Below are 19,377 nucleotides of genomic sequence, written 5' to 3'. Positions count from 1 at the left end.
GACTGCTCGTGAATCACAGGGAACTGATTTTAAGTTTTGAGGAAGGAATACAGTATAAAGAGAAACCATCTTTGGAACAAAACATGTAACAGAGTCAGTTGTAGAGGAGGCTTTTGGATGTCATAATAATGTGAAATCAGACCTTGGAACAGCATGAGCACAGAGTGAATTTGTACCCTGAATGTACATCACAGTTGCATTTAAAAAAAAGACATGGTCTCATCTAAAAAGTTTCAGAATATGACGGAATTCTCAGTTGAGAACCCCAGCAGCTAAAAACCCTCAGAGTCACAATGGTTTATGTCTGACAAGTAACTTGCGTGTGAAGCTCTTGAAGCAAAAAGGGCTAGGATGTAGGAGAAGAAGAGTAAAATTTTGCAGTATAGCATCATGATATAGTATAGGGGTGTACAACTTATGTGTACAATACACAAGTTAGATCTCAAAATATGGTCTTCCATTTTTTAGAAGCCTAAAGTATATGTAAACACAGGGCAATTTTTTATTTTGTTTTCTGGAAGCTGCCAGTGGACCACAAGGCTGGGGATAAAAATAGCCCAGAGGATATCTGGAATAAAGGAGAAAATTGGGAATAGAACCATGCTGATAAAACAAGGCAGATTGTGCTGAGTGAAAGGGCAGAGAGCAAGACAAAAAAACCCATGTCCATCTAACAGCTCTGAAAGTTTCCTGTGCATCTCTGATGACAGGGTGCAGACTGGCATGCTGGACTGTGTTTGTTTGTTCCAGGTCCAAAATGAAAGAAGTAAAAGCACACAACTTGTAGAAGAGTCAGGAAACAGGTTATTCTGGCCTCAAAAAGGTGAGTGATTTAGAAAAATATACCTAAGTATACTACCCACAGATCAGTCACAAACCCAAAACTAAATGGAAAAACACAGGTCCTGTAATTTCCCTCTAGATACCCCACATTTTCTATATGCAAGAGGGTCACTGTACCAAAATCACCTATCTCTATAGTGCAGACTTATTTGTATTAGGATTATGCAGGAGTCTGAGCAAACTATATTATGTTAGTAATTTTACATGCATTCCAAATATGGAAAGTATGCAGTACACTTAGAGTCATCTGATACTATCTTAAACACGTGAGACTACTTGCCACAAACTGAGATAAGAACAAAAATTCTGAGCTTATCTTAGAAACAACAGTGCAAACCAGGTACATTTCCATTTCTGCTGTCATCATCATGTAGTAGAACCTACTACCCATGATTGCTCCTTTTATTAGTCCATTTGCTCCAAAACAGCAATTTAATACCTCTGTCCTTATGACTTCACAGCTAAAATTCCTGTAACAGCCTATGAGAAGATATATTATTTGGTCTTTTGAAGAACACATTCTCAGTGCTAAATTCCATACCTGTAGTATAATGCAACAAGTATGGGGATGACAAAGAAAATGCATTCAAAACACAGTAAAAGCCCACTGTGTGCTCAAAAAAAAAAAGGTTTAATAAAAAAACCTAAAACAAAACAACAACAACAACTAAAACCCAAACAAAAAAAACTTCAAGCTTTTAAGTCATTAAGATTTTCCCACTAAATACGTGATTTGCATACAGCTTTCCTCCAGCAGAAAGAACAGCTGCATATTAAATTGATTGACAAAACGTGTTAGGAAAACAGCAGAAGTGGCTAGAATGTAAAATGCCAATATTTAACCCCAAAAAAGATTGGGTTAAAAAAATTTAAATATTAGAGAGAACTCCAAAGCACGCTGCATTCTATTTCAGCTTGCTCTGTATTTATGAGAATGCAATTATGTTTGCACCATTTGTCAATGCTGTCACTTGTGCATGCATGAGGTACTGCAAGATATCATATGTATACACAAGATACTACCTAAATAGTACAATTTGCACAGTTGAATGGTCCCTGCAGAAATAAATAAAAGGTCTTGCTTGAAATATGTCTGTTACTTTATTTTGCACGGTACAAAAGAAACTCATTCTACCTTCCAAACCCCAATTCCTTTCCTCTTAAGGAGCCCTTTCTGAATTGTTCTATTATTTGTGCCTTGAGGATGGCAATACAGAGATCACAGTAGGCAGTTCTCAACAGGCTCCTTGTCAAAAAGTCACAGAAGTCAGATTCAGCCTAATTTTCTGTCAGAAAGCATACAGCACTATGCAATCTGCTAGCACCAGAAAATAAGAGGCTGCCAGACCCATTTGTCATGGCTGATTTTTACCATAACATAGAACTTGTTCCTCTCCCTCAAAGAGTGTTTTAAATTACAAGAATTTTAATTTATGGAATGGATACATAATCATAGGTGTGTTCTATACATATTTATCTACATACAAAAGAATGAATTTAACCTCTCCCTTTACATACGATGCATTAGTCTGAGGGAAAATATTGTGGAACGTGGTTATAAAAGCTTTACAAGATTTTACTTGGTTATTTAAATGATTTTGCTTTCTTGCTTCTTACAAGAACTGCAAAGCAAAAGACTCTTAAAAAAGAAACTAAAAATCATCACTTTGAAAGATAGTTTCTATTCCATAACAACTCAAAACAAAATACAATATTTTAGTATTTTGAGCAGCAAAATCTGGAAACAACTTGCATGATTTTTAAACTCCTTATACTGAGGCCTGAGTGAATTTTCTGATTCCTGATTCAGCTAATCACTTGATATTCTAAAATCCCTATAATTGTACTCTACAGGTTGATTTGGTAACATACTCCTTTTTTTTTACCATTTTTTGCCTGAAGTACATTATGTTCCTTATATTTTAACAATGACATCTATGATGAAAAGCTTTAAAAAGATGCCTTCATCATTATTTTTCTCCCTGATATTATCAAAACAAATATAAAAATTTTAAAGATTTCAATACAGAGTCACTATGCAGACTCACCAAGAAGTCACTAAATGAACATGTAAAATGTGAAAAAAACACAGCATGTGTGGCTTTTGATTTGTTCCTCATTGCTTCTTATTTAATTTTCTTTTAGTTAGAGGAATATCTGATTTTACAGCTGGATTAAATAATTTATAGACAATGGACAGAAGTTTGCATTTGCAATAGTCATTACAATCTCCTGTTTTCAGTAACCTGTAACATTTTAAGGCAATATTCCTCTATGTCTGAACTTCTTGAGGTGTAAAAAGCTGAAGTAGACATTCTTTAAAATGAGAGAAATACTAAAATATTGCTTCTATTCTTTTTACTTTTAATCAAGATGGAGATGTTTGTCCATCATACCAAAAACTGTAGTAAATATTATTTAGTCTTGTCCTTTTTAGCCTTTGAATCTTTCTTCAAGAAAAATTTTTTAAGCTGCTTTAATTTTCATTTTCCAAACTATCTACCTCGAAAATAATGTATTTAACTTTTTACTGCAGTTTCCACTGGTTTTTTTGCCACAGACGTGCACTTGTACATCTATGTGTGTGTGAACACAAATATTGTGACATTTCATGTAGGCAGTGTATAATTAGGCAAACTAAATTAGTACAAGAGTAAAATTAATGATCATTTTTCAGATGTGCCAAAAAAGCTTTGGTGTCTAGAAAGCACAAGAACTTGTGTTTTGCAGTGAAACATGTATTGATTCCTAAGGCAGAATTTGCCAGTCTGACACTGGTACTACAAAGGTCAGGTAGATAGATGGGATTTATCTGGACCCCTGGAATCCCCTTAGCATCACTAAGGGTTCAAAAATCAGATTTGGAGAATGAGTCCAGAGGACATCACCACTCCAAATATCTTTAGTTAGGCCCTGGAAAGAACTGGAGTGTGAGATTTGTGTTTTCTGCTGTAAAAGCATTCACTTGTGTCATTTTCCTTGTAATTATCCTCAGTCTCCTCCTCTGCTGGCTTTTTTTCCTCTCCTTGGCCTTCTAACAAAAAATTATCAGTCCTAGCCTGGTTAAGGGTGCATCCTGCATTTTTGTAACTGTAACATCACTGAAGCCATCAGTAATGCCATAAAAAGCTTCAATTCAGTACAGAAAACCATATTTTGGACAAGTTCAGAAGGCCATCTGTTCTACTGCTTCATCAAATTGTTATGAGACAAACCAAAAAAATCACAGTTAAAGGCATTTTCCCCTATTCTTCACTTTTTGCTATTGCCTTGTAATTGCCTTGTTTCTCTTCAAGGAAGCAAGATCAAATTGTGATTTAGTAAGATCCTCATTACTGCTTCAGATACCTTGTGCAACACCTTTTACAAAAGGGCAGTTTCTTGCATCATTGATATGAGCCAAATAACTTTCAAACATAGAGATTTCTGCCAAGAAAAGTCTCCAGAAATATATTTCAGCCTTATATGACATAGAAAAGCCTTTTCACTAAGGGTGTGACCTGACCCAGGAGGGGAGGCAGTGCTGCCTGCAGCTCACCTGGGCACTCTGGCAGTGCCACCAGCATTTCATGAGCAGTTCTCTGAATGGGGGCTCTCACCCATTTTACACAAACCAATCCTTCTAACAGGTGTGTTGCCTCAGTTAAAAAAAAAAAGAAAAAAATAGATGAGCATGCAAACCAAAGTAAATTCTTACCAAACCGTCCTTCATTTTTGTTGTCTTGACTTTTACCTCTTTCACTGAACTTCAAGAAGGCAGAGAAGAATGTTAGGAAGAAAAATACAGAGTACTTACCTAGGAAATAGAACATTAAGAAAGAAATCATTAGAACATGGAAGCTTACAATACAGAAGCCCTAGAAAAAAAAATATTTCTTCTCCTTAGATATTATTTATATTTTTTATATTATTGCACAATTAATGTAAAGTTAGCTCATAAATATATACACAGGACACTGTGTGTCTTTGGATAGTCAAAAATCTTTCTGACTTTTGTCAAGAATCTTCTTTCTTATAATACTTAAAATTTAACACAGCACTTATTTTTGATAGCTTCTGTACAAAATGTTTATGTCTTTCTGTGAACAATATAATAAAAATTTTTATTTCAATTACCAGCTACTGTCATTAGCTTCCAGGACATATTTTTGTGGAGTTGAATTTAAAATTAGCTTTACTTTAGTAATATTGAATATAAGTGTATTTACTAATATCAAAACATGCAAGTAAACTCATATCTTCATAGAAAAAGTACTTTTTCAGTCATTGTACATACAGATGGATAAAATTTTAGATATATTAAAAGGGAAATATTGAAGGCATTTTAAGATCAATGAAGTTTCTTTTCTATTCTTATTTATTTGCTAAATTCCATAAAAATATTCATGCCACAAATTGGAAAAAGACTAAAAACATGCATGCAGTCATCTCAGTTACACGTGCACAGAAACTCCTGGCCAAATAAAGCTCTTCACAAGTAAAAAACTTAAAACCAAAGGAAAAAAAAATCTTATTATTCAGTACTACTGAATTTACAACCTATTATACTTTCAGGAAATATGCTGTGAAAATACGATTAACACATGTCTGAAAGTTCAGTCCAGAAGTGACACTGAAAACTCCCATGAGGAATACAAGGCTATGAAAGTGAATTTGACACACATTAGAAACCATGGCTACTGTAAAAAGCTTTTCTCCCTGCTTTCCTATTCATCATTTTGCTGTCCCGTTTTTAATCCTCTTTTCCTCAGGAAATGCCACCTGGTGGTGTTGTCAAGCCTAACATCTGGACTCCCCAAACTTCATGATGTACCTGCTCTGTGCCAGCCAGACACAATTAAAGAGACTCCAAGCACCATGCAATCCAGATGCCAATCAGTGACCAAGGCAAAATGAGGAGAATAGCAGAGGGGAGAAGGTATTTGTAAAAGGTCCTATAAATTGTTGTGGAAGCAATTGTGTATGATACATTCCTACAAATGCTGACACTGTGTTTTATTAAAAATACTGGGGTTTTTTTCTATATTTAATAGTTCGTCTTAATGAGTTAGAAATGTAAATTAATAAAAAATCCTACAATAAAAGTGTTACAAAAAGCCTGTTATTAGACTTAAATTAGAGCTCTTACAAAATTGAAGTTTATATTGGACATAACTCTTAGAATAAAAACAGGAGTCAAATTTTTTCTGGAAAAGGTACAGCATTCAGCAGAAACAGGTTGAAAAAGCTTAAGTGGATGAAAGAATGACTATTATTAAATTAAATTTCTCAGTACATAAAGGCTAAGAATATTTATAGTCAGGAGAACCTGACAATTGATACTTTCATGTTTTACATCTGTAGGTTGACTTACATTTTGACTGTTTGCCAAAAGAGGTTTTTAAGACGTCTCTTTTAATCTCATTACATCTATTCTTTTGCCCTTAGAGAATAGCAGAAATAAGAAGATTATAAGAAAATACCTGTGATAAATGCCACATAATAAGACCAAAAGAAAAATCAGCAGAAGCAAAAAATCCTCATTTTAAAGAGAGGGTTTTTTTCTGTTTTAACACATTAAAGGCAGTATGTGGTACTGGTGTAGAGTACAGCTAACTTTGCCAAGCAGAGAAAATAGATTTGGATACTTCTTCAGACCCAGAGGATCAAAATATGAGCAAAATATGAGAAAAATATCCCTGTCTGCTATCCTAAAATAGCACAATATGTCTCCCTATTTTCTCATGCTTGTTTCAGTGATAAAAGAGCTGCAAAGGGGCTAGAATAACTGGATTAGCTTTAATGTAGCTAAGGAGGCTATAACTGTCATGTATAAAGCTGGAACATTCATGATTTTCAAATAGCCAGACCTTCAAAGATACCAGCTTCTGACAAAGAGTTGTAGGTTTGCTTGCTGAACTACTGTGGCAACGCTTCATACCCTCCTGGGTGCTGTGCAGTGTCAAAACTTCTGCTGGCAGACCTAGGTGCAGGAAAAACTGGAAAGCTGTGCTGAGTAATTGTACTGGACAGAGTCAAGCCCAAGTTCGTATGTTCTGTTTCCCAGTGGGGCTTATTAGCCCAGGTTAATGTGTTAACATCTTCAGTGGGGTTTATTAGATTGTCTGCTGGACTGGCTTTTATCTCAGGCACTTCTATTAATGACTATTAATGGAGCCATCACAGAACTTTTCCATTGGCAGTAGGAAATGAGAGTTGGATGGAGGAATGTCTTGCTGAGACACGAGGAGAGGAATGGTGAATGAACAGGGTTCAGGAGTGGTGAGATAGCAGGGATAAGGGGAGAGAGATATAATTACTGTACTCAATTACCTATGGGAAGGATATAGAGAGGTATAGCTGAACTCTTCCCAGTAACTGATTCATGGAGATTAAAGAAAGAAGCTGCAGTTTGCACAAAGTAGTATTTCAAATATTACAAGGAAACGCAAGAAAGAATAACCTTCACAAATATGATGATTAAGAACAGAAACCAGCTGACTAAACTCCCATGGAACCTCCACTCCCTTAGATACTCAAAGCTTCAATGATGAAGACCCTGGAAAATTTGATCAAATTTCAGTGTTAGCCCTATTGTCAGTAGAAGATTGGAAGAAATAGCTTAGAGGGAAGCTTGTCAAGTTGGCTAATTTTATGATTCAATGATTCTAAATCTGTAGTTACAACTAACAATGTTTTATAAAAAGATAATAGAAATGAGAAGGCCAAGACATTCTCTATACCTTTCCCTCTCCTTGATGTGATGCTATGCATTCATCAGCTGTAGGCATCACTCCAGGCCCTCCACACAGCAGGACAAATTTTATTTCCTATGTTTAAAACTAAGAGCTTCCTTATTGCCATCATTTTTGTGCCCATATGCTCTGCAAACAATACCATACACTTAGGCTACAAATACCTTCTCAGAACACATAAGTCTTGTTAAACATTTCCTGTTTCATTAAGTAACATGTTATAAAACAGTTTTGAAACTCAGGAAAAGGATTTGGAGAGTTCCTAAGAAGCAGACATTCTTATCAGTGTCCTAGTGATTTGTGAATTGATATTTAGTTTCTGATCTTTTTTAATCTAATCCAAAATTTGTTACAAAATTTGTTTTTAAATACCTAGGACTATTCTGAAATGTATTTATACTTTTCTTATTGTAGCTTGTACTTGTAGATTCTGGGCCAGGTTCTTTCATTCCAGGGTTGAGTTGAAAGAATGTGATGGAAATGACACATAGGAACAAACCCAAGGTATGATATTATTGACAACAATGTAACATTGCTACATTTAATTAGTGTTAAAAAGCATTAAAAGTGTTATTTCATAATGTTTGTCTACTATTATTCATTTTGCCAGTCAGACATGCCCCCTAATGCCATATGAGAAGGACACATCCAGGAAGCACTTTGGCAATCAGTGTTTGCATGTTGATATTTGTATGTATCTGCAGATGGAAAGGATGCGCTTCTGTTACCATTTAGATGAGATTCTCTGATAGTTTAAATATTGCAGCCGAAATCATCATAAAGCCCAAAATTGCACATAACTCCAGAGAGAAGTTCCATCTTAGTAAACCTATTTTCTTTACATGCCATAGCATGTACATTTATAATGTTCAAACATTGGCATTGAAGGATAGTTTCACAGTGGTGCTATCACAGAACTAATTAAAGCCACAGCTGGAGGAATTACAAAGACAAGAAGAAATCTGGAGCAATTTTAGTTCCTCCCCCCAAATGCATTCAAATCCTCTCAGCCTTTTTTGTAGAAACTAAATGAAGAAGTATAATTTGCTTCTCACTAGATGGAAGAATAAAAACGCTTGGATAATGAATATTTGAAAACTGACTGTTATATGGTACTGCCACAACACACAGAGCATTAGCTCTCCTACTCTTTCATGTGCTCTTCTTAGTAAAGATCAAAGATGTTCACTCTGATAATAATGGTTCTCAAATGCTGAAGGCAGATATTAGGCAGAGAAACTCTTCTCTGCATGCTTCTGTTTATAGTTTATGACAACATTACACAGATAGAGGAACTGACAGCAGAAGAGGCATGTATGGGCTAAGGTTGTATGAGTATTCATCTCAAAAAGAAAATGTTATTTACTGTGTACAACAGTATTTCTACTACCCAATAATGTTTTTCTTTCCTCCTCCCAAGCACTTCCTGACTTTTGTACACATATCTGTGTTTAGTTCTGTGTAAAATCACTTCTTTCAGGTCCCTTCAGGTCCCACAGGGATCCTGTGTGACTGTGGAGAGACTGAGAGCTGCAGTTCTGCTGCCTCTGATAATCCTGCTTGCTGCAACAGCTGTGATGCAAGGGACATTAGGCCTTTTAGGAAAGCCTGTTTCCCACACCTATTAGGCAAGATAAAGATAAAGCAGTGATGAGGTTTCACCTATAAGTACATAATTTGCACACTATTTATTTGAGCCTTAATTATGGGCATACCTTAATGTGCTCCCACTTGAGCATTATGTAGGATTCTAAATCACATAATTGAAAATCACGACGGCTAGAGAAGAAGATATGTTTCAGAGAGATTAATTAAAGGATTTTAGAGAAGTTGTAGTATTGAATTGCCTTCCATTTACTGCTGCTCTACTTTCCTCACTACTGCAATTCCCCTCTTCAAAACTTTCCACATATTTAAAGTGTGGATGTGGTAGTTGTAGTTCCAATAGTTTTCAAACATTCCACTGAAAATATACCTCTGTAAAATAAATGCATTTAGCTGATAACCTAATCTCATAGCTCCTTTTTTCAAGATTATATATTTCTCTGTGCATAACACTATGGCTGTCCTAGCAGTAAGACAAAATTAATATGAAATTTGTGTTATATTTTGCAGGACTTCATTCCAAAGAAACAAACATGTGATACACTATATTTTAAGGATTTCAAAAGTTGCTATGGCAATGAAAATCCTGTGTTATTCTCAGAATTTAGGAAAAATGACCAATGATATCACCAACATACAATCAAGATAACAGAAACAGCATTAAAATAAAGGGAAAGAACACAAAAAGGTTCCATGCATCAGAAGGTATGGATGATACATTTATGACAAGATTACCATCCTCCATATTTTCCATTGCCAGTACACCTTATTTTCCAATTAGTCATTATTTTGATAATGCCTGTATCTTTTCCTCAACAATATTTACAGAGGTAGGATAAAGAAGTTTTACATGAGAAGCTGCTGTTGTATTGCACATAACCCGTGAGACAGCACTTCCAGAAATGTGTTAAGAGGGGCCAAGCAGATGGAAGCACTTGCTGGAAACACTTAAGAAATAAAAGACACAGAACAACTGCTTTCCCCAAGTCCTAGCTGAAACAAGTCTATAATCCATCCTATCTAGCACCAGATCAAATCTAAGAACTTGTAATCTAAAGTTGCATTACAATACAGGGGGAAACAAATCTCTGTTTAGCAAAAGTTACCCAGATAAATACTTTAGAAGTTTAGGCCATAACAGTAAATGGCTAAAACACTAGTTCTGCAGTAAATATTTCTGTCTGTGGCTGACCAACTCCTCCATCACCTGGAGAAGTGTTACAAAAAGCAAGGATAGTCTATAGTCAGATAGTGACAGGACAAGGGATAATGGTTTTAAATTGAAAGAGGGCAGGTTTGGATTAGATGCTAGCAAGAAATTCTCTACTCAGAGACTGCTGAAGCACTGGAGCATGTTGCCCAGAGACACTGTGGATGCCTTATCCCTGGAAGTGTTCAAGGTCAGGTTAGGTGGGGTGAACAGCCTGACCTAGCAAGTGACACCCTACCCATGGAATTGAGTTTGGAACTAGATGACCTTTAAGGTCCCTTCCAACCCAAACCATTCTATGATTCTAATTCTCATTTATATGCACCCTGATTTCAAACTGCTTAGAGATTCCAGAAACATTTGCACTTTGTAGGGTATTGTATTATGAAGAGTCATTAATATAAAAACTGATGAGCATTCTTTAGGATAATTGCGAATAGAAATGAAGCACAAAAAAATTCTTTATATAATTTTTATGCCATCACTGTATTTCTTTTTCTGGGCAACTATTAAAAAAACGTAAGAAAAAAGTTCCTTAATTCCAGGGCTTACCTAATCGTCCAAGTTTTGTTTCCATTTGCTTTGAATCATTTAACATCTTAACTACAGATGCATAGAATACAACATTCATATAGCTTTACAGGGTTTTTAGTTACTCACAGCAGAAGTCACTAATGTAGAAATACTGATTAGCAAAAAATAAGTCACTATTGTATCTGTGTCAGATTAATTCAAAGTGACATTCATCCCTGTCCTTTTGGATATCTCAGAATAGTGGTTTTTATGAGCAAAATACAGTTAATTTCTTATTTACTAAGAATATTTAATTTTTCCATAGTAAATGTCTTCTAAATGCATTGCTTAGATATATGAGATTTATGATAAACAATTTCTGATCAGTAGATTGAAATAACAATTGGTGAATGTTACAACTACATACAACACACATTAAATATAAAGAGATGCAAATTTATTTCTAGAAATAAATTCTAGAAATACTCCTGAATTCAACATGCATTCCTTGGTTTCCACAGGTTGATGAATTAGTGCTGTAAGAAAACCTGTGAACTGGTTTCTGGGAAGCACAATAAGCCCCTTTGCAGGTGTATTTTGATAGTTCCTGTGTCATGCAGAAATCTTGCAATTACTGAATGTAATAATGCATCTTCTTTGGTTATAACAGAATATTTCTTTTTATTACACCATCATAAGGGATAAAACTTGTTCTAGGTCAGAATTGGATACTTTAGTTTTTAAATAAAAATAAATAGTGTTTCTTCCCTCTTCCATCAGAGAGGGTATCATGTAAAGCACAGTGTCCATATACTTAAAGATTACAAAACAGCATTCACACTGAGAGGGTGTACTGAAAAAATTACCTTTATATTGACATTTTCTGATTCCCCAATACTTCACTTGAAATCTTTTTTGAAAGTAATTAGATACATATTTGCTGTTCTGAAATGTGAAGTCCGTGACTGTAAGCCAGGAAATCTGTTTGCTCCTTGTTTCTACCCAGTAAACTTGCATAATCTGGGGCAAATTGCTTCACTTACTTGTCCTTTAATTTCTAATAGCTGTCACTTCATTAGGTAAGAATGGGAAGTTGGGCTTTAAAATAAAACCCTTTACTGAAAGTTAGAGTTTTTGTCTATCAAGTGTCAATAATTAGGGCACCAAAACCATTCCATCTGTAATGTCTCATGTCTCTTGATATTAAAGCACCCAGAAGACAAATATATTTGGGATCTACAATCTGAAATATCCTTCACTACATTTTGATAAATGTTTTAAACTTTCTGCAGATCTACCCTCAATACTCACATAAGTTAATTTCAGTCTAAAACGTGTGTTTAAAATGCAACAGACCCCATATTTTCTCCATCCTAAATTTTTCAAGAAAAATTCAGGAGCTAGCAATCACCTGTATTCAATATAGATTTTATTTAATCCTTTATATACCATGTCCTCTTTTAATACATAGAACTCAGAATAGTGGGATTGAAGGGAGTTCTGGAAATTCCTCCTAAAAACAGGGCAAAACTCTGTGAAGCTTTTAAGAAATAAATGAGGCAAGTTGGTGAAAGCATCAAACTTTTAGTATTTCTTCACTCTCATTGGACTTCTCATAAAATTTCTATGGATTACTTGTCACAAAAAGCAAATCAATCTATTTCTCCCTTAATGCTTAAAAAGATACTTCCAAACATCCAATCAAACACAGAGCTGCTGCACTCCTGCTTCTGCTCTCATCTTTTGTACACCTCTAAATTCCATTTATTTCTTGCCTGCACCCAGTAGAGTAAGTAGAAAGAAGCTAAACCCCAAGAAATTTAACCTTGAAACTTTTAGTGTTTATTGGGAAAAGCCATGATCCTGCAACTGGACCTACATGTTTTGGCTGGACCACTTCTGTCTGGATACGCACCTGTATCACAGAGTTATAGAACAGGAATAGAATGGTTTGGGTTGGAAGGGACCCTTAAAGGTCATCCAGGGCTACCCCCTCAGCCGTCAGCAGATCAGAGGCCTGTCCAACTTTATTTTACACATTTCTAGGCTAAGAACATCCACCATCCCTCTGGGCAAACTGTTATATTGTTTAACTAACCTTACCCCACAATATTTCATTTTTCTATCAAGGTTGAACCTCTTTTAGTGCTGTCTTTTCTTTCCAACTTCTCACCAATCAACCAAATATGATTTGCTCCAGTCATCTGGTTTTCTGAACACTTGAAAAAACATAGTATTTCCAAACTGCAAAATCAAGCAGGCTGTCTTTGAAAATACTTGATAAGACAACACAATTTTCGATGAATTGGCATTTATTTTATTTTCATCGGTGTTAGCTATTTTTGCAGTATGCACACTCTACCTACATATACAACGTTTGCCATGTATTTTTCTGATATAGCTGGTGCAATTTCAGACATAACTGAATATACACTGAAAAACTGAAATTTATTTAAAAACTATTGGGTTCAAATAACTAATTGAAGACAATAGTGTCTAAAAGTAAAGTTTCAGAGAAAACAATGTTCAACTTAATTTGCAAGAAGTTGATGAGCAAAAACTCAATTCCTCCAAATTTATGTCTAATGGAAGAATAGCAAAGTCAGAACAGTCTTTGCGGAGTTTATGAATCACTATTTGTGAAAATTCAGAACAGAATATATATTCAAAATTACATGAGTATATAATGCATTCCTCTTTTTACACTGATGCTCAGGTTACCTTTACATTACAAAAAATTAAAAGCATAACATGCTCCTTACCAGAAGAACACCCACAGAAGAAAACTTCAAAATTGCTTTCAGCATTCCCAGCGCCACTGATGACAGGTTGCCTTAAAAGCTGCAATTTGCTTGGCTATCTTCTGACACCTGTGAGAACCCCACCTCTCCAAAATTATTTCCAGCTAAAAGCTGGCCATTATAACTTTACAATATCAGGACCAGTGATTACTAGAATTTTCTCATTTCTAGGATATTTTTCATGACTTTTTTTTTTTTTTTTTTTTTGTGTGTGTGTGTGTGTGTAATAAACATAAATGTTTATTTCTTATTAACTTTTATTCAAATTCACAAGAGCTGAGACTTTTTTGGAACTGCTTGGAGTTATTTGGGACTGATTGGGAGAGTCCTCCTCTTGCCACAAAAAAATTCTAAGCTTTTTTACATATTTTCCTGCATGCTTTATTAAACAGTCTTTAAGGCAGATGCCACCTGCACCCAGAGCAGCAGAGTGCCTCTTGTCAAGGAAACAACACCATTCTCATGCTTTCTCTTCTCTTACCTCCTCCTCTCCTCATTCACATGCCTCAGCATCAAGGGCAAATAGAAAAAGGCTTCCACGATTGCAAACATCTGAAAAAATTACATCTTCACATACTTGTGTAAAGTAGAACAGTGTTACAATAATATGAAAAATTTTGAAGTCCTGTTAGCAAAGCTGCAAATTACAAATTGTGACTTTCCATTAAAATTTTACTTTGCCATAAATATATCCTATAGATATATTGCATATATAGATATATATAGATATATAGGATATTTATGCGTGTTACATTCTTTCTATAAGCTCTGGATTGCAGACTGTTGATCCTGCTCAGTGATGCACATAGAAATAAAGATACTTTGAAGATGAACTGAAGAGGATACTCTGAAAAAAAAAGTTCTTCCACATAACTAGCTGTGGCCCAGTGGAACAACTCACTTAGACTGATTACAGTGGGATGCAATCACAGGTAGAAAGATTTTTCTTACCTGTGCAGTCAAAATTTAGTAGTCAATTAATTGCAACACAACACTTGCAAACAAATCTTAGTCCAAATTTAAACAGTAAAGCTGTATCAAAGTAAACTCTGTATTCTTATATTTTCTTACAAGTTCCTTGTTTTCCAACAGCCCACTCCTATTTCTCTGAGCACCTAAATAAGAGGTGAAGCAGCCTGACCTGCGGATGTTTAACTGCATTTTTCTAGAAGCACATTATCTCACAGCATTTTTTTTTAGGAAACAAAACAACTTCCCAAACATTGTAAAAAACAAAAACAGAAGAAAAGAGGAGCCCAGGCTCCATTTAGTCATTAACACAAAGCCACAGAGTAAAAAAACAAATGCAGAAAAGGACCCAGAAATGGACATCATTATTCAACCCCCAGAGAAATCGTAGCTTAACTATTCCCGACTGCAACAATAACTGCATACATTTCTGGCTCCAGGAGATAGAGCAGGGATTGCAACCAGACAGTAAATGTTTCCAAACTTCAATGCCATTAGGAAATAGCAGATAGATGCTGCCAGGGCTGTGGGTGCAGCTATGCTTGCTCTTCCCAGGCTGACTTCCTCTCCAGGAACTGGTCCATTCCTGCTCCTCACAGCCATTCCAGCATGTAAAACCTCACAACCCATTTGCTTCAACAGCTGAATGTGCAACCCAGAGCAGCATCCTGCTGCTCACCACTGCTGATCAGGGAGATGGAAAGGAATGGTCTTTTGCTACAAGGAAATTTTCCCCAAAACTCTCCTGCGAAACCTTTTCACTTTATCAGTTTAAAAATTAACAAGGGCACTGCATCCATTAATATTAATTTAGTGGAAAACAGATCTCATTTATTAATGTGCCACATATTATGCTCAGGTATTTTGTACCTGCAGGTGAGGATATCTTCACTGATGAAGGAGAGAATCCCAAATAAGAAAATACTGCAGCCATGAAGGGTCCTACACTAGTCCTCTGCTGCAACAGTCAATGCATTAAAACCAGTATAATTTATTCTGCTAATTCAAGTTTGGAAGAATTTTGAACGGCAAATTAACTTATGTTTTCTTTAAGAAATCTGGAACAAATTAGTTTCTCAAGCAGAATTTAATGGAGATGATCTTCTTACCCAGATTTTCCCTACTGGATCTCCTGGCACACTATGTGACCTCCTCCAGTGACACAGCAGCAATAAACACCACTGGTGGGCTCAGATGGCCAATAGTACTTACAAAATGAATCCCCTTTCACACTGGATGTTGTGTATTTAACTACACTAATAAATGTGAAAATGAATTGTTTGGACACTTCCTGCCTATTTTTTGAAATATTTTTATATAAACTGAATATTGTGCAGGTTGATCGTATTTAGGGCTTATATTTCATTCTAAAATACTCCAGATGAATTAAATAAATTACAGTTTATATAGAGTTTATAAATAGAGTTAAATAAATTAGAGTAAATAAATGAACCTTAAGTTTTTCTAGGTGCTTCCATTATGAGACCCTATGTGTACAATAAAAAAGGGATTTTAATCTCTTTTACTATGCAAAAAAATTAATTTACAGAGAGAAATAAGCAAACTAGAAGCCTAAGTTAATTTTTAAAATCCTTTAAAAAAGGCCAAAGAAACTATTATTTCCATAAGTATATCCTTATGAAAAAATAATATTGATAATTTAAGGAACAGTATCATCACAAAGCCCATTTTGAGCCCATATTTTAGCTTGCCTAACATAATAAAATCAATATATGTCAGTAAAATTAATAAGTTCAAGAGTATTTCTATTAAAAACTTTAATCAGTTATGTATCTAATTTATTCTATAAGTGAAAATATCTATGACTAGAAGTAATATTTTCATATTGTTCCAAAACCATTAGCTTATAATTCCGTAAGAAGCATTGTCTTTTCTGGCAATATTTTTCTCAGTCACAGAAGATAAAAATAACCTGCTTATGACCAAATAAACATACCCAAGCACTAATTTTATTTACTTTCTACTTTTCTTCCTCAATTGAAGGAAGATTTACTTTTTCTCCTAAAAGTTAACAATGTTAACAGCCTTTCATCACAAACCAGAGATTGTCACAGCAGGAAATAAGACAATCAGAACCAAGTAATAAAGCAATCTTTTCTTTTCTTTCTTACATATTCCAGTCCTACCAGGAGGTGATGTTGAGAAGTTGAAAAGAATAAGAATAAATACGAGTGTACAGTGAACTATGACATTGTGCCAAATTATCTGCTTATAGGTGAGCAAAACTCCCACTGAAGACACATCAATAGATGTTTTAGTCTTTTATGATATCAGAATTTGTTCTTATAGTGTAAAAGCATGCTTCATTTTTAATGCAGTATCTCACAAAATCTGTCAGAGTTAGAGAACAGCAGTGACATGAGCATATTCTACAAAAGAACAGCAGGGCTTCCTCAATGCAGCACATCTTGATGCATGGACATTTTCCAACTCTGCCACACTTCAGCTGATGGACTGCTACAGCTCAGAGGGACATGCAGATAGGGTCCTAGCACTTAGTGTGGTTCAAAGGGCCTTGGGGATTATTTTGTTAATTAGAGGTATTTTGGGAAGTGGTGGGCAAAGTAGCCATTTCCTTAGCACAAAAACTGCACGCACACTGAAGAAAGTGTATCTTACTAGTGTAGTAACAACTCTATGAATTTTTTCAGGTCATCAAATCTTTCAAGTTTTCCTTTTCTTGGATTTGTCAATAGCACTGTGCCACTAGTACAGCTTTTCCAGCACCTTCTGCTTGTCTCAATACATTTCTTGAGCTCAGAGGATTGGTGTCACCCTCTTCCTGACTTTACTTAATCCTGAAATTATAGGAAAATTTAGGAAATCCTCAAACAATACTTAAAAAAAATCAAAAAAAACAAAGAAAACCCAAACAAGTATTATTTCACAAACTAAAGTTGAATGGTTTTATTTCAATATTTAATCCTTCTTCCTCCTTTATAAAAGCATAAATCTTTGCTCTGCTGCCTCAGTTAAGAAAGCTGCAGGATTGTCATCACAAAATTCTTTCTGAAAACCAGACAGGATCACAGATCCAGCCTTTCAACTCCATGCATTACCAAGGATATAGCCTACTTCTTCCCTTCAGAGATAAAATTTTTCAGCTTAGGTTTTTTTTTTTGCCTTGCTACAGTTCCTGACTCCTCAGTCTAGTTTGTTAAGAAGATTGTAAAGATACTTTTTCACAGAACAGGAAATCTAGTAATTTTGGCAAGCCCTGAAGCAAAGAGAGCCCATCAGAGCATTTAGCAATATCTATTATTCTAACAATATCAGAAAATGTCCACCAGCCAAATAAGGAATTGATTTTTCCATCAATATTCTTTCTGGAAAGGCTGCTGAAAGATGAGTATAAAATTAAATTTCTTTGCTACTTGATTGCCTCTCACAAATACATTATGGGAGTATGCAGAGCATCAACTCAAACACCAATATTTTCAGAAAACACATAATTTGGTAAAGAAAAGAAGGCAAATATTTAGCATATAAAACAGCATGATTTTGAAACAGAAAATAAATCTTCTGGAATTGTCTTATGTCTTGATCTTCAGAAATAAAATATTCTTTCCTTCCTCACAGATCGTGTTTATTACCAGATGCATAGGTTTGGTACCAGGGATAGTTGGATGTCTCAATATTTGTTTTTCAAAGTTCTCCTTTCACTGTTTAAAGTACAGACTGGACAAGGCATTATAACATGACTAATAGGGATCCATGTTGCTATGAAGTGACTCAGGCTTGCAAGGAGAAATTGTCTTGGTGCTGTTTAACACTTGGATTTAAATTATAAACACACAAAATAAACATATTGTAAAAAGCAAAGAGTTTCAAATCCTAATGAATTCAACCTAGTAAAACAAATCTTGAAATCTTTGCTGAAGTCTCCACTGAAATCTTGCACTGACTGCAAGCTCCCCCTATGCCTTTAGACAATCATTTATATGAGTTATTCCTTGGGTGGCTAGGAACAAATGGCTTGGTCTCATGTGTAAAAGAGAGGTAAAATTTCAAGAAAGGAGCAGTTTGGCAAGGCAGAATTAAGAGCTGCAGCCAGGCAAGCAGAGTGACTCTCAGAGCATCCTGCAGCAGAGGGAGCTCCAAGCCAGGCTGTGCAGCCAGCCCTGCTCCACAGCCAGGCTGGGATGGGAAGGATGCGGGACAGAGGGATTCTATGGTGCAACCACAGCCAGGCAGCATCTCCTAAACATATGTGGGACAGAACAGAAAAGGGTTCAGCGAGGGTGCCTCAAAACGCGATCCCAATTACAGGACTTTATCTTACGGATTAGAATTTTTAGAAAATAGCATGAAACTATTGAATAGTTCCTATTTAGAACTATATCCTGAGGTAGGAGGTGAAAGGAAAGTCAGTGACAAACATGAAAAGCATTTTGACAGATTCTCTAAAAGAAGAATTTCAGAAAAGCAAGCTCTGAGTTTATCTGTGATTTCTTCTAACATCAACAAAAGCATGTGAAGAACAATCTTCACTTTCCCCACACACTTAACAAATTATTTATATCTCAGTAAAATACACATGATTTTTTTTGTGTCTTCATGTTGATTTTACCCTTCTTTAATTATTAATTTAAACATTTCTTTTAATGACCCTTCTTTAAATTTTTTTTCTTTTTTTTCTTTTTTTTCTTTTTTTTTTTTTTTTTTTACTCTTTGTTTTAAA

At 35.2% G+C, this 19,377-nt stretch overlaps 1 protein-coding gene across 8 annotated transcripts in view; it reads right to left on the bottom strand.

Annotated features, from left to right (window-relative positions):
• Positions 1-19,377, bottom strand: part of PDE4D (phosphodiesterase 4D) — a 511,449-nt gene that overhangs the window by 183,000 nt on the left and 309,072 nt on the right. The window contains exon 1 of one of the 8 annotated variants that reach the window (XM_079330603.1): positions 4,541-4,560. The exons of the other annotated variants lie outside the window; for them this stretch is intronic. The gene's annotated coding sequence lies outside the window, so the exon portion shown is untranslated. Of the gene's footprint in view, positions 1-4,540; positions 4,561-19,377 lie in introns of those variants that run through there. 8 annotated transcript variants of the gene reach the window in all.

Source organism: Erithacus rubecula, assembly GCF_903797595.1.
Source record: "Erithacus rubecula genome assembly, chromosome: Z".
In the NCBI taxonomy this organism is placed as follows: Eukaryota; Metazoa; Chordata; class Aves; order Passeriformes; family Muscicapidae; genus Erithacus; species Erithacus rubecula.
This window is presented reverse-complemented; position numbering and strand designations above follow the sequence as displayed.